The sequence below is a fragment of the Macaca thibetana genome, chromosome 18 (assembly GCF_024542745.1).
Source record: "Macaca thibetana thibetana isolate TM-01 chromosome 18, ASM2454274v1, whole genome shotgun sequence".
In the NCBI taxonomy this organism is placed as follows: domain Eukaryota; kingdom Metazoa; phylum Chordata; class Mammalia; order Primates; family Cercopithecidae; genus Macaca; species Macaca thibetana.
The window spans coordinates 7,294,656-7,319,915 of NC_065595.1; the positions used below are offsets into that span (position 1 = coordinate 7,294,656).

A 25,260-nucleotide genomic window follows, 5' to 3' on the forward strand; every position below is an offset into this window, starting at 1 on the left:
CAGAGAAACTGCCCAGGATGTTCTGTTGTAGCGTGAGGAGCCATGTGGCATATGTCATTTGAAAAAAAGCACTGCTTGAACAATATATTTCATAACTGTTTTTCCCTTGGGAATTCTAAAATAGATATGTGGGAAATAGCAGATGAATCACGGGCAGCTTGAAATTTAGTCATAAGCATAAATGTTCTAAGAGTGTACAACAGGACTTTGCGTCCATCAGTGAGGATAACAAGTCTGTCATTGGATAGATCCTAAGTGAAATTAGATATAAAAGAGAAATACATTGAATTTACTGGACAACATTCTTCAGATCTGCTGGGACATATTTTCATTTTCTGTGAGTACTGGAATGGATTGGGACAAGGTGGGTGTCAAAACTTTAGGCTAGACAGAACGTAAGCATTTTATCCTAGCAAAGGTCAGCTCCCGAAGACTGTGGAATGAACAACAAGGAGACATGATAAATAATTAAGGAATAAATGCAATGCAAAGTATTTACTTCTGTTTTCGTGATAATAGGTATTCTTTTACAACTTACTGGAAGCCACAGGCTGTTTTGAAAACCAATTATTTCAGGGGTAGTTTCATTTTCTTACATGTATGATACATTCTGCAGGTAGAAATAGTAGGGCCCTCACTCTAAACCTGCGATTTCCACAACCCCTCCAAGCTTTCTTACCACAGTCTTGGGATGCTCACTTCCTTGGTGTTCGCATTCTGCTCCGTCGTATCCTTCAAGTCTCGTCGCTGCGGCTGGCTCCTCATCAGAGCTCCGCTGTCTTGTTCAACGCCTGCCAGTGACTGCCTTCTTGCCCCGTTGATTGTTTGCATTATTCATACCACACACCACTCTTGGAAATTATCTTACTTATGGCTGTGATTTCTGCTTACTGCTTTTCTCCCCTGTTTCTCTCAGGGAATGAAAGACCTAGGAGAGGTGGGATGGGGGCTCCCCTGTCAATCTCTGGGTAATTGCGGTGTCTGTCAAGGGTAGACACTTAATAAATATATTTTGATTTCACTGAATGAAGTCTTTACTTATCAGGTACCAATTTCCCTCCAGGGGAAAATAGCACATAACTCGGGTGTTCACAGAGCCACCGTGATTGTGTTGACAAGAAAAGTCTTCCTGTCATGGTAGCTGTTCACTCACATGTGACATGGGGCACACTGCTGTCGCTTTCTATTCACACCAGTTTCTGTGCCCAGAAAAACCACCAGCTGCTGGGGTGTCAGGGCTGTGGCTCTGCTCAGAAAATGTAATCAGAGTCTTAGAGGCTTGCCTTTGCTGTCACCAAGCTGACTGCTTAACAATCTGATTCTTTGCAATTCATTCTTCAAGGACTGGTCACTGGTAACTAGTTCATACCACGTAGATATGTACAAGGGCCATTGTTTTACTTGTTCTATGGCACAATCGCCCAACTTTGAGCTGTCTACAAGTGTTTAAACTCATCAAAAATGATTTTTGTCTTTAATCAAATAGAAACATATGTGGAACATACAATACAATTGTTTCTCAGAGTGGCTAAGGTTCAAAATTCATGGAAGAGGAAAATAAAATTCTCCTTGCTTTCCATTGCCTACCTCATTGCTGCTTCAGCTGTTTTCTCATTGCAACTGGGGTTTTTTGCAGTTTTGTTTTTAATAAACACTGATTATGATCATGATTGCTTGCCTAAATGGGATAAACATTTAAGATTTTTTTCATGTGTATTGAGCTTCTGCATGACTGAAACTGAAATTTAAATGTGAAAATTCAAGGCCAATTTTGTTATCAATAGTCAGAATGACAAGAGCTATAAAATCTCAAGTCATGAATTTTTCATACCAGGGTGTTACAAATGTATCTTTACTCTTTACAACAACCATACCGAGGAGAAACAATTTCCATTCTACATGTGAAAAACCCAGACTCATGGTAGGACTGTGCCATGAAATTTCTTCTAAATCTGTTTTATTGTATATAATTTCTCAGTCTAAATATAAAACCAGAGTTGTGTGTTATCTTTTGCTTTTGAAGGGAATGAGAAGATAAGTCACCTAAAAATTTTACATGTACCACAGGAACGGGAGACTTCTGGGGGGTCAGTGCCATGTGCATATCCTTGTATTGTGGACGCTTAGAAAATACTTGTGCCCAGCTAGAGAAATGGCCCAAGTCTGATGAAGATACAACCATCCCTCACCCTGCACGCTTTTCATGCAGGGAAAGGTGTCCAAACCACTCTGCCATATAGAACAGAATCATCTGTTTGGCACTTAATAATTAATTTCATTTATCATTCTATTGGCTGTGTTACGTTAGCTTCCGGTGTTGTAACTTGCCAAATAATTCCTTGTGCTGTGTTGTATAAGGTGTACTGAGTGAGGAAAATAAATGCTTGCTTATGTGAAAATAAAATTAAATAAAAATGTGAGGTCATGTTCAAGAGCTATGTAACTAGTATTTGAATATTTTGAGTAAAGGGTTATTTAGATAACGTTCCATTTTAGAAAGAAAATTAAATTTGAATTTAGATAATGTAAATGTCCAAAGATTAACACTATAAATATCACTGGGTATTTTTGACATAGATCATTTATTTGGAAATTTCTAAAATAAAGAAAAGGGTGCTTTTTCTTTTTAACTGTGAACATCAAACTTTAAAAATAAATAACATATTTGATTCAGGGTAAATTGATGTATCTCCCTCTATATTTATACCTTAAAAGAATTTGCAGGTAGGCAGATGTTGCAATCCTTTATAGAAACATTTGTACTGTCTTTTATTTTTACTTCCCCATTGATGTGCATGAAGATAATGACATGTGATCCCTGACAGTTTATTTACCAATATGACAGAATTCAGTATGGTTTGAGAATTTCTCTTTTAAATGATAAGCTAGTGGATTCATTTTTCAATGAGCTTTTTTTTCTTTTTCTTTTTTTTTTTGAGACGGAGTCTCGCTCTGTTGCCCAGGCTGGAGTGCAGTGGCCAGATCTAGGCTCACTGCAAGCTCCGCCTCCCGGGTTCCCGCCATTCTCCGGCCTCAGCCTCCCGAGTAGCTGGGACTACAGGCGCCGCCACCGCGCCCGGCTAATTTTTTTTTGTATTTTTTAGTAGAGACGGGGTTTCACCGTGGTCTCCATCTGCTGACCTTGTGATCCTCCCACCTCGGCCTTCCAAAGTGCTGGGATTACAGGCCTGAGCCACCATGCCCGGCCTCAATGAGCTATTACTATGACACCTAATTGGACTTTTAAAGATAAAAATCTGAATCTCTCTTGAGTTTTTAATAATTTTGGTGTTTTTGAACTCTCTAAATATTTTACTTGAATTTAAAATAACATATTTTCCTAAAAACTGATGCGTTTCTTAAAAGGTTAATGTATTTTCTAAAAATGTCTGCTCCACAGTCTTTTATAAAACATTATTATAAATCAGTTGACCTAAGGAAATAAGACAAAATACAATTATGGAAAAGAAAGCCAAAATGTGCTGAAGTCATAGATTTGCAATTTTACTTTGAAAGGCATTCTTCATAGCACTTAACACCCCCTAACATTCATTCTTGTGCTTGTTAACTCTAGCCTCCATCCCATAGAATATAAGAAAATAAAAACAAACTTTTGTGTCTTTTGTTCCATTTTGCATTCAGCACTTTGAACAATTAGAACATTTTAGATGCTCAGTAAATTGTCGAATAAATATTTGCTGACCAGAGTTAGGGACCTTGCTTTTTAAATACTAACAGTGAATAAACTGCATTAGGGAGGTTGAAACTGATTTTGTTTTGAGACTGAAATTAATGCTACTTGAGTCCGGTACTCAAGCAGCTTATTTAACTAATTTAATATTAATTGAGCTCAATTGAGAGTTTAACAGTTTTCCAAGTGGGAACTCTGTGCAGAAAAATGTGAGTCAAAGCATTGCCCAGACAACCCATGCCCTCAGAAAAGCACCAACACTAACAAATATAAGCCATGGAAAAAATGGGGGAACAGGAAGGAAACATGTCTTTGGTTAATTTGATCAAAGAAGAATGGGTTCATCTAGAAAACAAAAACTGCGTGGTTCATTTTGCTTGTTTGGCTACATTGGGTTTTCCAAATCTCCAAAAGCAAATGTGCTTGCAGAAGAGAAGTGTTAAAGAAGAGTGTTTATCTGGATGACTTGTCACTATTCTTATGCTTCTGTACTTGCAAAATCTGTATAAATAAGCTGTAAAATTTTATTTGAGCATAACTAAAGAGTATTACTTTGTAGAAATATCTCCTGGCCACAGGAGGCCACTGTGGCTGCAATTATAAATCCCTGACACCAGCCTGCCATGCAGAATAGTGTAACTAATTTTTAATATGAATACCACTTGTCTAACACTTAGCATGTTATGTTATAGAATACTTATCTGCGTGTCCATCACATCCTTTGTATTGTAATACCCTCAGGCCCTATGTGTTCCTACATTCCCAGCAAAGATACACTTTATATTATAATTTTAATAATTATGAGGGTCTTATTCAGTTTATCTAGGTCAACTCAGTATCATATGTATCACATGGATTATTTTATAAGGAATAAACAATATTTAATTTAATTAAATTATAACATTGGCCATAATAGAAAGGTTAGTAAATACATTGAAAAAGAAAGGAGAAATATTAAATCTCCTTTAACATATTTGAGTAGATTCATAGGCTCCTACAGTAACATCTTTCTACAAAATTACTGCTTACAGAACTTCTTAAAAACCCTTGTATATTCTGGAATGATGAACTTAAGGCATCTGTAAAATCAATTCTAAAATCACAAAGAGATAAATTTCATTTATGTCCAAATCTTTATTGTGCATACCATATAAACATTTCCTTCTTTCAGATTATTAAATAATTGTTATTGTTTTAAAGATGAATTTTTAGTTTTTTTTATTTAACATAACTTAAAAAGAAGTTTGTATACTACAATAAATGAAAATTTCTCTAAAACAGGATTCATGAGTACTTACTCATGAATCCTGTTTTACTCTTTAATAGTTTTGTAATTACTCTTTAATAGTTTTATTTGTATTTTTGAGCAGTCTGGATTATTTATTTTACTCTCATCAAGATTCATAAACAGTAGAACTGTTGACTGATTTGATTGCTTTTATAATAGTTATTAATCAGTAAAGATTAATAAAGTAAAGAAGTAAAGAAGAGGCCAGATGCATGTTTATAAAATTCAATTTGCAATTTAAATCCACTTAATTAAAATGTTTCAGTACACAAGTTTAGAATATTTGGAAGTGTTCTGTGAAAGCTGAATCAACAAAACAGAGGATAAGGCACATTTAACATTGTTATCTTTACACAGTAACTGTTCTGATTACTTTTCAGTAGTTTATTATAGCAGAATGTTTAGAAATTATTTCAGTTGTGTATTCAGGAAAATACCTTTCTACCTACACATGTCCTTCTTTGCTCTGTGAGTTCTCCTGCTGCTCCAGCTCTTACAGATACAGTAATAAGCTGGTGATGTTTTAAGCTAGCTACTATCCTGTTACTATTGTGTTTTTGTATTCAACTAAAACGGAGCGTTTCTTATAAGTAACAAATGTAGCCTTGTGTTGGGAAAATGGTGAGTAACACAGGGCTCTGGTCCTAGGAACAGTCATAGCACAGTGGAACTGAAATCCTATAAACGTAGACATGAAACACAATGTGTTAAAAACTACATTAAAGGTATGCCCACAATGTTTTCACAACACAGATGCTGAGTGAAGTAAGTCTGCTTTGCAAAATTCGAGCAACTCTTTGTAAAATGGGGTTGATTTCAGTAGATGGAGAGAAAAATTCTAAGGGGAGAAAAGGTGATAATGAAATATCAATGACAAAAGTAACAATAGCCATTGATTTTTTGAATACTTAGTACGTACCCAACTTTTTATACTATTACTCAAAGTTAGGTAATGAAACAATCGGAGCAACTTTTGCATTTAACGAACAAGGAAATTGAGCTATGGTTACACTAAGTGAATTATTAAAGTCACATTGCATTCATTGGTTCATGTGTTCATTAATGTATTCAAAATTTATGTCAAGCACTGCATTAATTACCAGGGATGTGGGACCTGCCTGCAAGGAGCTTTCTGTCCTGTAGATCCAGCTATAAAACAGCAGAACCGCTCTTTGGGGGTTCTCTGGATACAGTCTATGCTTTTATTCTGCAAGGGCAAAGAGAGTTTGAAGTAACCTAGTGGTCAAGTGTAGCTGAATCTGAATACCGGTCTATAAATAATAGTGCCTAGAGGGTAACATTTGAAAGAGATATCTGAGCTAAGTTTATTTCTGTCATGTTAGGGAGTTTGAACTTCACCTGGTAATCTGATACTGTAAGAAAATCTAAAGCAGGTGTGTGACATTATCAGATGGCGTCCTAAGAAGACAGTCATGGCCACATTGTAAACGAGTGATTAAATGGAGGAGAGCTGGGAGAAAAAGTTCATAGCATGAAGGCAGAAAATGAAAACATAATCACAGAGGATTAAGTTATTTGTAAAGCATATACATACACCCATCAGTGGAGTTTGAGGTATTTAACTTATTCCATGTTTGGAATGAAAGCTTGTTTGATTTATTTTTGACTTCAATTAAAAAATACTTTCAAATCACTGATTTTTTCCTGGGGCAGTCTTATATATTGAAAACAAACAAACAAGGTAAAACATTACCTTATCAAAAAACAGAGACCTCATTTAAAATTTTGAATCTGTCCTTTATAATTTGTATGAATGATGTTAAACCCTTAGGAGCTTCTCATATTGACTAATTACACAAACCTTACGTATATAAATATTGAAAATGCTTAACAAAGAGTAAGCTCTAAATTATGATAGTTTTTGATCATTATTATTTTTCAACTATGAAAAATACCAATATAACTCTTGATTATTTTCATTTATAATATTAACTAAAGAATAGTTTCTAAATTAGAAATGGATTGAGATGAGAGAATAAGAAAAAAGCAAATAGCCTAAACTGGAGATAAGTCTAATTTTAATTCAAAAGGGCATATTTTAGTACTGTCAAAATCATCGATCAGATGATGATATTAAATTTCCTGTAAATTGCATATGTCAATGTTTGTAAGCTACTGATTCAGACGGCATCCCTGCTACATTGTGTAATGCCTAAATCTGTGCGTGTTTGAACTGTGTTTCCTGAGTGTATTTCAGATTAATTTTTGAAGCTCTAATGCTAGTGAGGTGTTTTGAGAAAATTTGGTGTAAGACAGGAGTGTCAAGCTTTATGAGGGTTGGGTTTTGGCAGACAATGGTCCTGAGTTCGAATTCCATGACGTCTCTCCCCAGATTTGCCTGAGTCAGTTGAGATGTGACACTGTTATTTTCCATTCGCTAATTCCTTTAGAAACACAGATGTGTGGGAGATAGTCACCCCATGTTTTCCAAGCACCCAAATCCAGAAAATGTTTTGTGGATTTGGAATAGATTTTAAAATGAATAATTTTATTAGTTGAGATTAAGCAAAATAGGGAAAGATTTTTTTTTTTAATACACACTAGCCTTTTCCATTTAATAACTGTAGAGCACCTCTAGAATCAAGCTTCAATGTTGTAATTTGCAACCCCAAGAAAGTCAAATTGGGACCATATAATTTGAACCAACAGTAGGGATCAAAACAAAATGAAACAAGCTTTCCCGCTTGTCTTCTTTCCAGAGCTTAACTGCCATAAATAGCACCTGAGTTGATTTATTCCCATAAGAAGGCCAGTATAGATTGCTTTAGAACACTCCAGTTGCTAGGAGACAAAAATGCCCATTAAAAAGAAACGGAGCAGTCTCTTTACTAAAAAAGTTTGCAAAGCATCTAATCTCCTTGTTTGTATGTTTGTATCGCTGAGGTCCTCCACAGGAAAGTGCATTCCACTGATTTTCTTAGAGAGAGAGAGACAAGTATCCTATTATTAGACAGGTAACAATTTTTCTTCATTACCATAAAGATTTTAGTTTTAAGGCAGAAACAATTTAATAATGGCTCTTACACTTCCATGCTTGAGAATTCAATAAGGCCTATTTTCACACAGCAGGCATATATGGCTTGTATTAATTTCAGAATAAGAATGGATCCATTATTATGTGTTTGAGTAAAGTAGCGAAAAAATTGTAGTGCAAGAATGTTGGTGTCCTTCAGTTCTACAGGAAGGGAAACAGCAAAGAATTCAGCAGATATTAAAATGATTGCAGAGGAAGAAAGAGTTAGTACCTATGAAAGGACGTTGGACTACAAATCAAGAGGTTTCATGTTATAATCGTATCTGTCAACAGGCTAAGTGTCCTTGTATAAGTCAGTTAAACAGCTTGGATCTCAATTTTCTGGTCTAAATACAGAAAGTCTCTCTCTCTCTCTCTCTCTATCTCTCTCTCTCTCTGCATATGTGTGTGTGTGGGGGGTGTGAGTGTTGTGCAGGATGTGTGTGTGTGTGTGTGTGTGTGTGTGCTGGAGCAGTAGATATCACCAATTTAATTATCTCGTCTTTCCGTAATTATTCATTGACAGTTTACTTCATCACTGTGCTAGAGAGATTAAACAAATTCCTAACTTTAGGAAGTCTGCAGTGTAATGAAAAAGATAGACAAATAGCCTATCAAAAGACAATTATAATGCTAAAAGTAAGGACAGGACTAATTACAATATTTCACTTGGATTTTCATGTATGAATCCTTTCTATGACGCACTTAAGCTTCCTGTCTACCTTTATACCCCCAGTGCTGCTACCTAGATGTCGAATCATAATTCATTTTGTGGCAAAAAATGATACCATGCTAGTATACAGTCTTCCAGGGGATTGACAGTTTTATAGGTATAAAATCTATTGCCATGAAGCCGTGTTAATAGAAGTCATACATTTTCAGCTAGTGTAGTTAGATATTTTATCTAAAATTATCTATAGTATCTAATTTTAGATACTATATCTAAAATTACATAACATAATATTTTGTTTTCCCTTTCTAAGCAATAACAATTTAGCTGCTAATTTTGTAACTTCCACTTTGGTATCTTTTGGTTAAGAGACAAGTGGGCTGGTTCAAATGGATTTCTAGTATCTCTGGAATATAAAAAATATAAATATAAAAATTGTGGTCTCAGAAATATTTAGAGATCTTTGGAATTGTTTATTTGAAATATTAAGAAGAATGAAAACATCTATACAATATTTTTTACATTGTCTGTTCTGTTCTTTAAATAAAGTTACCAGCCAGCATTTATGGAATCTTAAGGAAAAAGAAGTCAAGTTACTAGAGAAATACTGACATCTAGGCTTTCAGAGAGTCCAAACATTATATTTACAAATAATAAGATGTTTTGAGGGGCCTTCTATGTAAAAGAATTAGCAATAAACCCAGTCAATATAAATCATGAATTCAAATTAAAGTTAGATTTCTTCTTCTTGCCCTACCAAGCATCTCTGAAATGTTTTCATAAAACAGTTGTAATTTGTCTTCTTCCTCTTTCTACCTAGAAGTCACTAGGCCATTGCTTTTTTTTTTTTTTTTTTTTTTTTTTTTTTTAATTAATGAACTGCCTTTTTTTCATCTTCTTTATTTTCTTTATCTTCATTCCTTTACACTTACAAAGGATACTAATACTACGCATAAGTTTGGGAGTTTTACTTTCTAGGACATGCTTTTACATTTTTGATTGTGTTTGTGTGCTTGTTCAATGTTCTCTCTGGTTTTATAAAGCAAACCAAAGTAGAAAAATTATCTTGCACTTCAAATTCTGTTATGTTGTTAGTGTAGTTGAAACATTTAAGCACTTGTTTTTTAATTAATCAGTAACAAAAATGGATTTCATTGTTCTTAAATGAAGACCAATGGACTCTTTAAAATTTGCTAGACTTTTTGAGCTCTACATGTAAATATAGCAGATGGTTGGGAAGCTCTCACTTCTTCGTCTGGGACTGGAACAGCTTAGTTTAGTAAGGCAAATGGGGTCATTTTGTTTGGTCTACAAGGCATATTTAATAGGGTCAAGGTCATAGATTCAATTCCACTTCAATTAGCTTTGCCCCTTTTCATTTCCATGGGCTGAATTTCTAAGTATAGACATCCATCCAACAAATAAATCCATGTGCCGGCCAAAGGGGAAATAATGAGAACATGGGGATGGATCCATAAAAACGTGTTGCAACTTAAGAAAAATAAAAACAGCTTAGAAGCCAGCAGCTAGGAAATGATTGAATAGTGACAAACTGGCTGATTCCTAATGCCAAGAGGATATTTGAAGATGACGCATAAGTACCTTCAAAAATCAAACATTTGTCCATAAATGTAGAAGACTGTAGGGGATGAAGAAATGTGTGGAACAGTTTCCCCTTCAATGAAGGACTATTGTCTGAGATGATTCAAGTGCGTTGACACGTCCCTTCGGCTCGCAGCCCTTTCAGAGACTGCTTCACCCCTTTCTCTTGCAGGAGCAGCCAAAATCCTTTACCTGGTTCCTGCGGGGGAAGGAGTATGAAGGCCAGGCCATCTCCATCCAATGCTAGACAATTCAGACAGGCCAGTCTAGCTCGTGAGCTCCCTAAGGGGTCAGCTGGGGCTGTGGTTGGTCCTAAATGAGAGCTTAGTTTCTCCCTCTGTCAATTTTTTTTGTCCTTCCCATCCTTCCCACACATATGGATCCCAAAGGCCCTCCTGAATATAAACATCCTGTGTACTAAACTCCAGTGCAGAGCCTGCCTCCTGGAAAACCTGACTGTTGCAAATACTTTTTCAGTTTCTATTTAATGTCAGAACTGGCTTCATAATTTGCAGGTTCCAATGCAAAATGAACACACAGGGGATCTCTTAAAAAACTGTAAGACTCTAGATGGTGTTGCAGAAAATTAAACCAAGTGTGGAGTCTTCTACAGGCAGGACCAATGTGATGACACTGATTGCATGCCCACCCTATTTAGGCAGAAATCACTGTTGTCATTAAGAATTCAGAGACTATATAATCATATTTCTGATGATTTACCATGGGAGATAATACAAAGACAGGAGAAAATTCAAAGAATGGGACAGTTTTAGAGCCATGCGAATAAATTCCTGGTAATAAAATTTGGCCATAGGCATTTTATTAAACACATTGACAAGAAACATAATTTTGTAAATTACTGCATGAAATTACAGCAATATCTGAAGCTATAAATATAAGAAATAGAACAACTTCTATTTAAAATTTTGAACTTTGAACACTTGTAGCACAAAAGACAGTGAAATTACTTAAAATTTTAGAAAGACTCTGATCTTATGTGAGCTAATGTCATGATCACTAGTATGTGCAAACACCATTCAAAAGGTTTTAGGATTGTGCTTGCACATATTTTGATCACTCACTCTTAATCTCTTGTTATAAATGCAGTGTCCTCAGTCAAATTATCCGCCCCTTGACCTCATGGCCCAGATGATTGTTACAAATAGTTATTGGGATTTGGTGAAGCACAACTGACTGTCTCGATCAAGATGCCAGTATTCAAAGCGGTAGACAGTATTCAGAGCAAGCAGAGCTCCCCATTTGAAGAGTATTTGAGCAAGGCATAGACCTGTTAAGCCCTGCCACGCAGCAACATCTTCTTACATAAATTATTATTATTATTATATTACTAACAAAAATAGCAATGCAATTATGAAGCCCTCATATGGATTTAAAATGTTTTCTGACACATTTCCTTTTTAAAGAAACTCCTCGAATAACATATGTTCTGTACTGTGTGCTATGCTACATTTGCTTAAGAAAAGCAAACAGTCAAAATAGCATCCCAATTATATTTATTTATCCATCTGCTATTGATTGGCATTTGGGTAAATTTTAGTTTGTGTCTGTTAGTGATGCAATGCATATTTCTCCAAGTGGATATTCAATGGATATGCAATAGATACTCAATATTTTTGAATATTCTGTGTTTTTACACATAGAATATCCACAACAGTAAAAATAAATCAACTCCAACCTCCTGCCACAATATGGATGTCTCACAAAAATAATGTTGAGTGGAAAAGCCAACATGAAAGAGTACACACTGCATGTGTCCATTTATACAAAGTTCAAACACAGGCAAACCTGCAGCATTAGAAACCACAATATTGAAATGAGGTGAAAAATCCTTGGATTCAGATTGAATCACATGAAAAGAGAGGCTGAGCAGAGGCTGGATGAAAGCCACAATTCAGTTTCAAGACTTCTTGCTTGAGCCAGTGGTCATGAAATCAGACAGGTACTCATTTGTTGCTTTGTCTTCCTTTTGACTCCTCCTGGGTCATGAACTGGACTTCTTTTTTTTGTTTTTCTTTTTTTGAGAGTTTCGCTCTGTCGCAGAGGCTGGAGTATAGTGGTGCAATCTTGACTCACTGCAACCTCCGTCTTCTGGATTCAAGCAATTCTCCTACCTCGGCCTCCCAAGTAGCTGGGACTACAGGCGCCTGCCACCACGCCCAGCTAATTTTTGCATTTTTAGTACAGACAGGGTTTTACCATGTTGGCCAGGCTGATCTCAAACTCCTGACCTCAGGTGATCTGCCTGCCTCGACTTCCCAAAGTGGACTTCTTTTTTACACCTCAAGGATTGGTGACTATTTTTTAGGTGAGCGTGTGGCTAAGGGAATACTTTTCATTGATGTCACTAAAAGAACTTCAAACTAACTTGACTCTTATTTGAAATTCTACTAATACCAATATTGTAAAGAGTTGGATTTTTTAAGACATTGTTCTCTACTGATTAAAAAAAAAAATACTCCTAGGGAAAGTAATGAATTACAACTTCTTCTTTAAGACAGAGATCATTTCTTATTCTTCTTTGTAAACCCAATGCCTTGTACCAATTTTTGACAAAAAATAAAAATGAAAAGTGTTTGCCGAATGGGAGATAACTCTTCAGTCATTACATGCTGCCATGAATCAATCCCAGATTCTTTCCTCAGGGATATTTTCTGCTATGGAGACGTTGTTCTCACTGGACCACAAGGCTGGGGAGTGATGGTCAGCTGGGAAGCTGTGATAAATGACTGGAAATAAACACTGAAAATATGAAAACAAATTGTGCTTTCTGCACAACTTTGCCAAGGAGTAGCCTCAATCACAACACATCCAAAATAGTATAAGAAAATCTTCAGCATTTGGTCTAACAGACAAGAGTGTATGTGTGTGTGTGTATATATATACACACATACATATATATATATATATATATATACACTCTTCAGCATTTGGTCTAACAGACAAGAGTATATATACACATATATAGTAATACTATATATATAATAATTCTATAATAATTAATATAATAATATAATAATACTATAATAATAGAGTAACACTATATATATAGAGTAATACTATATATAGATTATATATAGTAATATATAGTATATAGTTATATAGAGAGTAATATAAAGTAATATATAGATAATAGTACTATATATATTTACTATATATAGCATTATACAGTAATACTATATAATACTATATATAGTAGTAGTATATACTATATAGTAATATATAGAGAGTAATACTATATAGTAATGTATATAGTAATGTATATAGTATTACTCTCATATATATATAGTATTACTCTCAGATTCATTTACTTATACATTCATTCATTCATGTAACAAATAGTTGCTATGGTGTGTCATGCATTGTGTTGCTGCAACTGATACAAGAGTGAGCACAAAAAAAAATCATGGTTGATGCACTCCTAGAACTTAAAATCTAGGGATACAGATAAAATTTTAAAAATCACACCAATAACATAAAACTACAAGAGTGGTAAACATTAAGAAGGAACAAGGAGGGTCCCAATTTAGAGAGATGGGGAGGAGGAGGAGGAGAAAGGCTTGACTGTCCTCCTGAGTGTCTCCCACAGCCCGAGTTACTCTCAGAGTTAACTGGACAGAGACGTGGAACTTAGCGTTAAATACCCAAAGTAGGTATGGCTCAGCCGGCTGTTATTTTTCAGATTCTCAATGTGCCTCTCACCCCCTCTGACATACAGACTCCTGGCTGTCATTTTCCAGAAGATTTTGAGGTAATCTCTCCATATGAGTTAGAAAATATGCTTTCCAAATCACCATATCCTTAACAAAGGGTGGTCAAAACCTACCTGACGACAAGACTTTATGGAGAGAGGTTCCCTAAAGCACCTTCACTTACTTGTAATAATTCTAAAGCTAGGAAAGCAATTTTGTTTTTTTCTTTACTTTTCCTAATTTTTTTATTTTTTCTAAAGCTGCTTCTAGTTATCATTTGCCCCATACATTGGTATAACAGGATTTAATACCAGCCTCCTTTAGTATTTGACAACTTTTAACAACTTTTTATTAAAGTTTTCTTCTCCCCATATTTTAATAGGATGTAATGTAAAAAGAAATTGCAAGGTGCATTGAGCACTAGTTGTCAGTTCAATACAGATATATATATATATATGTCTGTATTGAATATTTGTATTATGTGTGTGTATATATATGTGTGTGTATATATATATACACACACACACACACACACACACACACACACAATTATGTAAGGAAAACGTAAGCTATCTTACCAAAATTAAGCATTTTTAAATTATTATATGATGTGCCAAAGACAGGAATGAAAAAGATAATTAAGATGATAGGTTTTTGGTTTTCTTTTTGAGACAATCTCACTCTGTCACCCAGGCTGGAGTGCAGTGGCATGATCTCGGCTCACTGCAAACTCTGCCTCCTGGGTTCAAGTGATTGTTGTGCCTCAGTCTCCTGAGTAGCTGGGATTACAGGCATGCACCACCACACCCAGATAATTTTTGTATTTTTAGTAAAGATGGGGTTTCACCACGTTTGCAAAGCTGGTCTTGAACTCCCGACCTTGAGTGATCTGCCCTCCTTGGCTTCCCAAAATGCTGGCATTACAGGAAGATAGTTTTAATTAGGGTAATTGCAATAGTAAGTGAAACATCTCAAAGAAGAGGGAAAAAGCTTGAGGTTTTACAAAGGAAGGGTGTTAAGAGGGCGGGTGGAGATGGGTCTGGAGTATGCAAGGGCACGATGGTCTTTTGTGGTAGCCATTTTCCTAAATTAAATTTAAAAAAAGGGGCATCTGGATTTCTTAATCCTCATTGATTTCTGAAAGTGCTAGACTTAGATAAATTCATCATTGTCAGTCCTCCTATGTGTCCACTGTGAGTCACTGAGCAATACTGAGCATGTCATAGACTTCCTAAATGAGATGAAGAGAGTTTAAGAAATCATCACTGAAAGGCTCTTGTTGAGGATGTTTCTAAAAAATTCAACTGGTTTGCAGAAACCTCTGGGGAAGATCCCAGGTGATTTAAGCTCCCAGAGAGCAAGTTATTTACATAAAGGAGGGATTCCTGAAATAAAAAGCAGAAGTATATATAAAAGCCATATTAAAGATCCAGGAGTTGAGCTCTGAGGCGATCAGTCCAGTGAATTCTAGAAGACTGGTGTAAGCAAATCCCTTGTCATGCCACAGCACTTCTTGAGTTTCTTGAAGCTCTCAAGCTGGGATGCTGATGCCCTCTGTAATGTTGTTCACAATCCAGGTCCCCTCTCGTATGAGGGCATGAATGTCCTGAGCATTTCTTCAAACTACGTTAGTAGTTTATAGACAAGCAGCTTGTCCAGGGCGAACTCAGGCCAGTGGTGGTCTGCAGCATGATGAGGTCTCTGAGGTTTATACAAAGTCATCAGGCTTCAGCTCTTGGGGCTTCTTCAGATCCAGAGACAGCTTCCAGGCCACCAAGAGACCCAGTAAGGGATCTGGACAGCTCGATTTTAGTCCTCAGTGACTTCCAATCAAGTAAAAACAAGAAAAACTGGAAAAGGTCATTTAGAGAATAGTGACCCGATATTAAAGAAAATAGAGGAAAAGGGAGAATTTCATAAGGATTATCAGTTTGGGAAAGGTAACATGTTCCAGCCCAATTTGCAGTTAAACACCAACTCTCTTTTTTTTCCACAGGGAGGGCAAAAGTCAGTTAAGTGTTCACCAGGTGATATGGTTTGGATTTGTGTCTCCACCCAAATCTCATGTCAAATTGTAATCCCCAGTGTTGAAGCAGGGGACTGGTGGGAGGTGATTGGATGATGGGGGTGAATTTCCCCCATGGTGTTCTCATGATAGCGTTTGAGTTCTTACTAGACGTGGTTGTTTAAAAGTATGTAGCACCTTCCCCGTCACTCTATTCCTCCTGCTCCTGTCATGTAAGACATGCCTCTGATCATGATTGTAAGTCTCCTGAGACTTCCTCAGCCATGCCTGTGTAGTCTGTGGAACTGTGAATCAATTCAATCTCTTTTCTTTATAAATTACCCAGTCCCAGGTAGTTTTTTATAGCAGTGCAAGAACAGACTAATACACCAGGCAAAATACAGTGTACATATCCATAAGTTATGTTTAATTTACAAAGAAGCAGAACACAGCTCAAAGACGATGAGCAGGGATAAAATCTGATAACACAAAGCAGTGTACGGCATGTGATACACGGTTTTCCACTGAGACCTGTCATTTTTCGCTACAGCATTTTGATCAAAAGTAACCTCAAAGAAAGCGCATTCTTAATCACAAAATAAGGCTGATCTCTTTAGATCTGGCCTGATTATGTACACAGGTACAGCAAGAATGGTAATTTACCACATAGGCATTCTTATGTTTGCTGTGCTGGAAATCTTTATAAGGGATCTCAGATTGGATATTTGGGAAGCCTAGGAATCCAAGGCAACAATTCAGCACTAGAAATTTGAGCAAATTTTTCTCCTTTCTGGTTTTCAAAATATCCTGATTTCTGGACCTGCCAGTAAGTCACTCTTCTTACTCACTCATAAGGCTGAGAATCTTGTAAGCTGAGTGTCAGGCCAGGTTTCTAAGAGGGCATTGTAAGCATTGGCCCCATAAAGTCAACCTTAGCTTAAAGTGTCTAGTTGCATCTGATTAAATGAGCATCATTCTCAAATATGACATTCCAAGCAAGATCTTGGTTGCATAAGCAATGTTTCTAATTGTGTTCTTTTGACAAGGACATGCAAATAACTGTATTATATAATGTGAATGTATGCACAGAACTATATTGCTATGAAAATAAGAACATTCAAGAGGTTCACAATTTTGAAAGAGTTGGGCAAAGAGAAAAATATTTCATTTAAAAATGTTTCAGTTTACAAAAGCAAAGTCTACTGCATTGTTTTGAGTTATAGATAAAGAGAAAAGGCTTCCTTATATATCTATAAAAATAGAAAATCAAAGCACCAATAATACCACAAACGAAACCCACAGCCATCTCTTTTCAGTATCTTCAGTCCGATGTAATTAATATGTGTTCCACTCGATCTTGGGTTGACAGTCTCATGAATATGAATCCACCGGTCTCTCAGCTGTTTTCTCAACTGAAAAACTGTTTTTTTCCATCAGTTTTGGAAATCCTGGCTCACTCCATTGGTAGGTTCTCATTTAAGCAATGATACAATCAGAAACCTATTTCCAAACATACCTGACATAGTCCTATTTTACAGGGCTCTGAGAGTCTCCTTTGTTGAGGATGGAAAATTCTGAGCTGTAGTAGATTACCAGAGCTTTCATGTAACCTTCAGGGTAAAACAAACAATATCTCTAAATGACCAAAGACTTAAAATGCCTGTGGTTAATTTCTTACTTGTAAGGCTCAAAAGTGCAAGGTCTGATGAGATTTGTTTTAAAAAAATAATTCAATAGGCAAAGAAATTTTGTTGTTTTTGTTGCTTACAACACAAGGTAATAAAGTAAATCCAAAAAGGTTTTAGACAGAATATTTATAAACATAACAATTAGTTATTATCAAAAAGAGGAGATATTCTATGTAATCTTTACACAGAAAAAGTTCAGATATTACATATACTAATCTTGATACATAATATAACACAAATATATCAAGCTTATGGTTATATCAAGAATATCAAGTAAAATATTATGGAAGTCTAGACTAGATCCTCAACACCTGAGTATTAGTAAAATGTCGTAAGTAAGTCATGTAAATTCTTAGTCCAAAACCACTGGTCTAGAAGATATTAGATTCAAATTAAAGAGGTAAAATTGTGACCAAGTCAATATTTAAAAGAAATACCTAAAATTATGAATGATAACACTACGGTGTTGTTGTCTAACCCAGGCAAAGTAGCACCAGACTCTAACAAAGAGAAACATATGAAAAGAAAGGGCACTGACAAATCTCTATTTAATTCCAATCCAGCATACAGTTTCTGAGATATTTATATTAACAATATTTTACCCATAACAACTTCACCTAGGGAAAGCTTAGGATCTCTTCTAATTTTCAAGCACTTCCTACACACTTATCTGTAGTAAAGTATCAAATAGATTTGATTATTTATAGCACTTTTCTTTTTATAATGTGAAAAAAAGCCTTTTATGTCTGGGGCCATCTGGGTGGTTTTAAAGACAGATTTCCTAGAGAAAATAACAATCCAATCTTGGGAAGGGAAAATATCAAAAGTTGTTGGAAGATCTGAACACTTGAACAAGTTCATATTGATACAATGATAGAGGCAGGCGGCAGAGAAATTCTAGGCAGACAAGGGTGGGTCCCTGGCAAAACCCCACCTTCAAGTAGAAAATCCTGAAACCCATGGCCCAAAGTGAGAACTTGTATCCCTCTTTTTCTGCTCCAATGTTGCCTTTTCCTATACTACCCACAGCTTACTCTGCCCCCCATCCTGTGCCTATAAAGATCCCAGACTCAGTCAGAGACAAAGGGAGAAGCAGCTGGATGTCTGAGAGAAAGAACTTGACTTCAGATAGAAGGAGTAAGCTGCCAAACAGATCTCATAAAAATGAAACTTTTATAGCCTGTTTTCAAAAGACCAATAATAGAAGAAAATTTCAGTAGAACAGACAGAAAACCAAAATCTAGTTTTACAGCACTAGAATGTTTGATATTCAAACTCTACTTGAACATCTTATAAATAAATCCATGAAACCTTAACCAGTTTAACCATAACAGCCACAATTCCATTTCTGATAACTTTCTAAAATTTTTTCTTCCATTTAAGTTTTTTCCTTTAGTTTTCTTTTTCCTCATTCTGGAATAAGCCGTCATTTTATTTTACAACATAATTATTCTCTTTTTTCTTAACAAAAACTCATCCACTATATTTTGCACACCAGGTTGTGCCTCCTTTACACTATTACTACTAACTGAGTCTCATTCACATATATAGATTATATGTTTTCACAGCATTGACTTCTACTTCATAGAGAAAAACAGGAGGAAAATAATTGTGAACTGTCTGTACTCACACCAGCATTTCACAGCATCCTATATGGTACAACTCCTCAAAGTGGCAAAATCAAACAGGCCCATGAGCATTTGCAAATAAATTTCACCTTCCTATATCACGTACAACATGCGAGGCAAAATGGCTACATACTTAAAATTATGTTTAGTAATTAATGGTTTAATGTTTTATCTTTCTTAGAATGATCTTGATATGTAACAAAATTCCATTAATTGACTCAATTTAGTATCATTCCAAGCCTTTAGAAATTATCTTGTAACCGATACACTATAAAACATACTTACTATTAAAATAAAGTTTGTCAGAATAATGATCTGATTTGCTTATATAACATACATATTTACATTTTTTCATAATTTTAAGTAGTAGAATTCATGATAATTCGTTCAATCAGTAAACATCTATAAGTTTACGAAGAGCATACCCAAGGAGAATAAGAATGTAAGCTTGTATTATACTTAACACTGGTAATTCAGAGAACAATTAGATGTTTCTATTGAACCAACAATGTTATACTAATCTCTCTTGCCAAAGGTTTACTTACCTATGTGAGCTTGAATTTGTAAGATGTACTAAGATGTGTGAGTTTGTTTCTGTAAGAATGTGTTTTTAAAGTATATTGAAAGTCAGCCAGGCGTGGTGGAAAAGTATTTGAAGTTCAATTTTCTTAATTTCTGAGAAATTAGGAATATACCATTTAAATAAGCATTTATTTATCTCTAATCCAATCAGATTAGGACTGTGTTAAAATGTTTAATGATTTAATTTGACAATACCATTTAGGAACATATTGTATACATACCATAATAGATAAAGGTATTTCTGAATTTTAGAAATATAAACACACAGACACACACAGAAATTCAGTAGTGGGTTAAACATAAACACAGAAACACAAAACTAATTCGTCTATATTAAGCAGTTAATCTCTTCATAGAAGGTATGAATTTTTAATTGATTGGAGCTCAAGACAGATGAAATGGACAAACAGAAAAGGCTAACAAATTAGATTGTCTGTCATTTTTTACTCCACAGAGAAAAGATCTCTATAAACCATTAATCCATTTATAGAGATTGCCACATGCTCACACAATAATGGAAAAATATTCCAGCATCCATACTCAAACAAATACTCAAAAGTAATCAAAATCATATCCTTTCCATGCTACCAGTGGGCTAGAGTCCAGAACAAAGACTGGAATCAGAATCACCATTGTGTTCCCGGATTTCCAATGAGAAACAGAGCACAAAGCACCCCAAAACCTCAAGACCTGGATAGAGCAAATGGGGACTCAAAGGCAAGTTCCAATATGACCCAAGCCATGGCACCCAAAGACTGAAAGAAAAAAATGCACCAATTAAGGAAATGTTTTTATTCAGGCAATGGTAGTAGAAACATATTCATTAAGGAGTATCATCTCTACATATAGGGAGGAAACGGGCCTTGTAAAACAAGGGATTCCTGAAGGAAGACTAAAACAGGTCTTATCTTGGTATGAAAGAGCAGGGTGGTCGTGGTCATATATTGTAAGCCACTTTCTGGAATGTAAAACATTGGTTGATTTCAAAAGGATAGGGGGATTTCTTAACCTTGATTATTTTCTAGGAACACAAGACTCGGGTAAAATTCAACATTATCAGGAACACAGTGGTGTTTGAAACAAGAGGAAACTAAAAATGTAATTCTTAGAAAACTTCTGAAAGCTCTTTTTACTGTTAAAAGTTGACAGGAGTCCTTAGAATTGAAGGTTAATTCATAGAAGAGGAAGAAAGTTAGAAACTCTGATAAGATTATTCTCTCAGATATTTAAAAACTAATACAAGTGGACATCACATTTCAGAAGACAACTTCATAGAATATTCAGCCCCTGAAAGTGAGCCAAATTCTTCTAATTTCTTTCTAGAATTATCAGTTAGATTGCATCATTTGTTATATTGTAGAAATTCTCTTGACGTCATGAAATAAGTCTGTTTGTTGCTGGTCATTTTTCATAGATAATCGTAAAAAACAAAGCAAACAAAAGAAAATGCTTAATATATATGTTGTGCAAGAGAAACGTGTATTTCAGTATTAGTAAAAGCAATTCAGTAAGAAGCATTTTCTATACCTTCTAACTCACATCTTAAAAGATTTTACTCGGGCCAGGCGCGGTGGCTCTCGCTTGTAATTCCAGCACTTTGGGAGGCCAAGGGAGGCGGATCAGCTGAGGTCTAGAGTTTGAGACCAGCCTGACCAACATGGAAAAACCCCATCTCTACTAAAAATACAAAGTTAGCTGGGCATGGTTGCGCATGCCTGCAATCCCAGCTGCTCTGGAGGCTGAGGCAGGAGAATTGCTTGAACCCGGGAGGCGGAGGTTGCAGTGAGCCAAGATCGCGCCATTGCACTCCAGCCTGGGACACAAAGAGCAAAACTCTGTCAAAAAAAAAAAAATCTATATATATATGTATATATACACACACTTGATCTCCATAAGTTGATAAGTGACAAACAGAAAGCCTAACTATGTTATGTGTATAGTTAGCATTGTCAGGCTCAGGCCAATAGACACGCGTTATGATGAAAGCAGTGGAAATATTTTTGTAATACATAACAATGTTAATTTAAATGAAGTCATTATTATTGAAAAGACTTTTAAAACCCAGAGAAGATAGAGCTTCCTGAAACAGTTTTATTAGCTTGGTGAGTGTATATTTTAGTTATCAAAGAAAAAAATTACCCAACTCTACCAAAAGGAATGAATTTAATAATATATTTAACTATGTAGTAATTTGTCAAAGTCCCAAATCCCTTTACATTAAATATCATGTTAAATCAGTGATTTGTTTTTACATTTGACAACCTAGAATTTTTTGTTTGTTTTTTTTTTTTTGAGATGGAGTCTTGCTGTGTGGCCCAGGCTGGAGTGCAGTGGCGTGATCTCGGCTCACTGCAACCTCCTTCTCCCGCGTTCCTGCCATTCTCCTGCCTCAGCCTCCTGAGTAGCTGGGACCACAGGCGCCGCCACCTCGCCCGGCTAATTTTTTGTATTTTTAGTAGAGATGGGGTTTCATAGTGTTAACCAGGATGGTCTCGATCTCCTGACTTCCTGATCTGCCCGTCTTGGCCTCCCAAAGTGCTGGGATCACAGGCGTGAGCCACCGCACCCGGCCGACAACCTAGAATTTAACACAGGCTACATTGTAACACCAATGGTTAGATGAATGTTGGTATGGTAAATTAACATTGTACTTAGAAATAAGTCTGGCACTTTTAAATCATACCTGCAATTCTCAAACCACCAAATCCAATGGAGTAAGTCTTTCCACACAATTTGTTCTGTAAAGAAGCCTAATGTATACCAAAAAATATTTAAAATATTTTGCAATTCTCTTGAATTAAAGAAGAAATCACACCTCAGAATTAATAATAATATTACCTGATGAACTCTTAAGAGTCTGTCGTGATACTTTCATTAAATTGTTTAATAATATACATAAATAGACACTACAAAAGTTAAGTCAATGTGTTACTTATTTCAGTTCTGAGATTTGATTAATTTATTTAAATCAATTTGTTTTTATGTTGAAATGTATAAATAGCTTTTAAGATAAATGCATATTTTCATTTGTTTATAAAGTTGTTGCTCCTGTCCCAAAGGTAAAGGTACCACTTTATCTGTGAAGCTCATTCATAGTTGACTCAGGCGAATGTTCCTTTGAGGATGTCAGTTATGCAGCAAACTGAGAGCTGTACCAAGGGCTATTAAAAATTATGTAACAAAGAAAATGTGATCTTGGAGGACATTTAGAAAATCTCTTTGACAGGGAGTAACAGAGGGAACTATCTTACAAAGGAACTTCAAAACACATCACTGGGCTAGAGGGATATATTGTCTTAGAAGACGTTTTGAATACAAATCGCATATACCACAAGACACTGAAAAGGAAGTCGATAATATGAATTTGAAAGGCAACAGTGTACAGGAATAAATCTGATGCTTCCCTTCTTGAGTCAACGAGCATAGAGTCTATGAGGTTTTCAAAGAAATGGATGAGCAATAGCTTGAGGAAAACATGTAAATAAATGAGTCCCCGGGGCCCTGTGTAGAGATACTGTTCAAATAGGTGATTTTCTGCATTCTGAGCAGGCTGAAGGCCTGACAAGAGTCCTGTTTTCTCCCCTTCATCATTTCATCTGCTTTGACACTCCCTCACTCACAGCCTGCCGCCTTCTGACCCCAGCATTGTTCAGGATTAGGTTATTGCAAATAGCAAAGCTTGTAACCAAGGCTTGTATCACCAGGGCATGCCACATTAAGGTGGAAATGGAATTGCAGGTTAATCTTTCAACTAAAGTGTGTAAGAAAAAAAGGTACCTATTACTAATAATAACTTTAAAAGAAATTGTGAAATGCTAGCTATGTGCCAGATATTGTGAAAGGCACTCTTGAGACGAGTATGTGGCATACTTCAATCCAACAAAATGTTTATGAAGTCACTGTAATGTGAAACCCACTGGGCTGGGCACTATAGAGAGACCTACAAAGACAGAACAGAAAGACCCTTTTTAAGAAGCTTGTTATCTGCCCCCCTTAAATTCATAAGTTAAAGTCCTAACCTCCTCTACCGTATCAATGTGATCACACATGGAAGTAGGTTGTTTTACATGTATTAGTTAAGATGGGATCATAGTGGAATAGGGCGGGCCCTCATTCAAAATGCCTGTGTCCTTATAAAAAGAGGAAATATGAACACAGAGACTCACAGAGAAAGAGAAGAAGGCACAGATCAGAGTGATCCTTCCCCAAAATAAGGAGCACCAGTGATTGCTGGAAAATTGCCAGAATCTGGGGGGCAAGGCCTGGAAAAGATTCTCCCTCCCAGCCCTCGGGAAGAGCCAACCCTACTGACACCTTGATCTTGGACTTCTGCCCTGCAGAACTGAGATGATAAACTTCTGTGTCTTGGGCACCCAGTTTATGGCAATTTGTTACAGTAGCCCCAGCAAACTCATACAGAGCTTGATAGTTGTTCTGGGAGAAATAAAATACAAACGCACATCCATAAAATATAAAATAAGAATACAAGTTAGAAGAGAAGAATAAACAAAATCATGTATGATTTTAAACTTCTAGATAAACGTAAGTGGGTGTTTCAGATCAGACAAATCTCCTCAGAGTAGACATTTAAGCTAAACCTTAAAGCAATTGACAGAATTGGAGCAGGTGCAGTAAGAATGTGTGTATTGCAGAGAGGAGATTTTTTTATTAGAGGAAGACATTAAGTACAGAAAAACACAGAAAATAAGCATCCAACAGAGCAGGATAAGACCCCAAAAGAAAGGAGGGAAGGAGGTAAGGGGGTCATTCTGTAAAGGGCTTTGTAGGTAAGGCTGGGGAGCCCACACTTAGTTTGAGGGAAGTAAACTTTTATGTTTCTTAAACATAGAAAGCAGACACACAACAAATGTGAGTGTTCATGTGCACTTGCATGTGCACACACACAGGAACATACACACATGAAAATGAACAACTTGAATCTACAGATTCAACATTATTCCTATCAAACTATTAACATCATTTTTCAAAGAACTAGAAAAAAAACTCTTCTAAAATTCATATGAAACCAAAAAAGAGCCTGACTAGCCAAAGTGATCCTAAGCAAAAAGAACAAAGCTGGAGGCATCATGCTACCTGACTTTAAATTATACTACAGGGCTACAGTAACCAAAACAGCATGGTACTAGTACAAAAACAGACACATGTAACAATGCAACAGAATAGAGAACCCACAAAACAAAGCCATACACCTACAGCCATCTGTCTTCAACAAAATTGATAAAAAATAAACAATGAAGAAAGGATTCCCTATTCAATAAATAGTGCAGGAATAACTGGCTAGCCATATGGAGAAGAATGAAACTGGATCTTTATCTCTCACCATATCTCAAAGTTAACTCAA

At 35.9% G+C, this 25,260-nt stretch overlaps 1 protein-coding gene across 2 annotated transcripts in view; it reads left to right on the plus strand.

Annotated features, from left to right (window-relative positions):
- Positions 1 to 202: 202 nt before the first annotated feature.
- Positions 203 to 25,260, plus strand: part of CBLN2 (cerebellin 2 precursor) — a 97,056-nt gene continuing 71,998 nt past the window's right edge. For both annotated transcript variants that reach the window (XM_050767904.1, XM_050767902.1), the window contains exon 1: positions 203 to 337. The gene's annotated coding sequence lies outside the window, so the exon portion shown is untranslated. The remainder of the gene's footprint in view (positions 338 to 25,260) is intronic.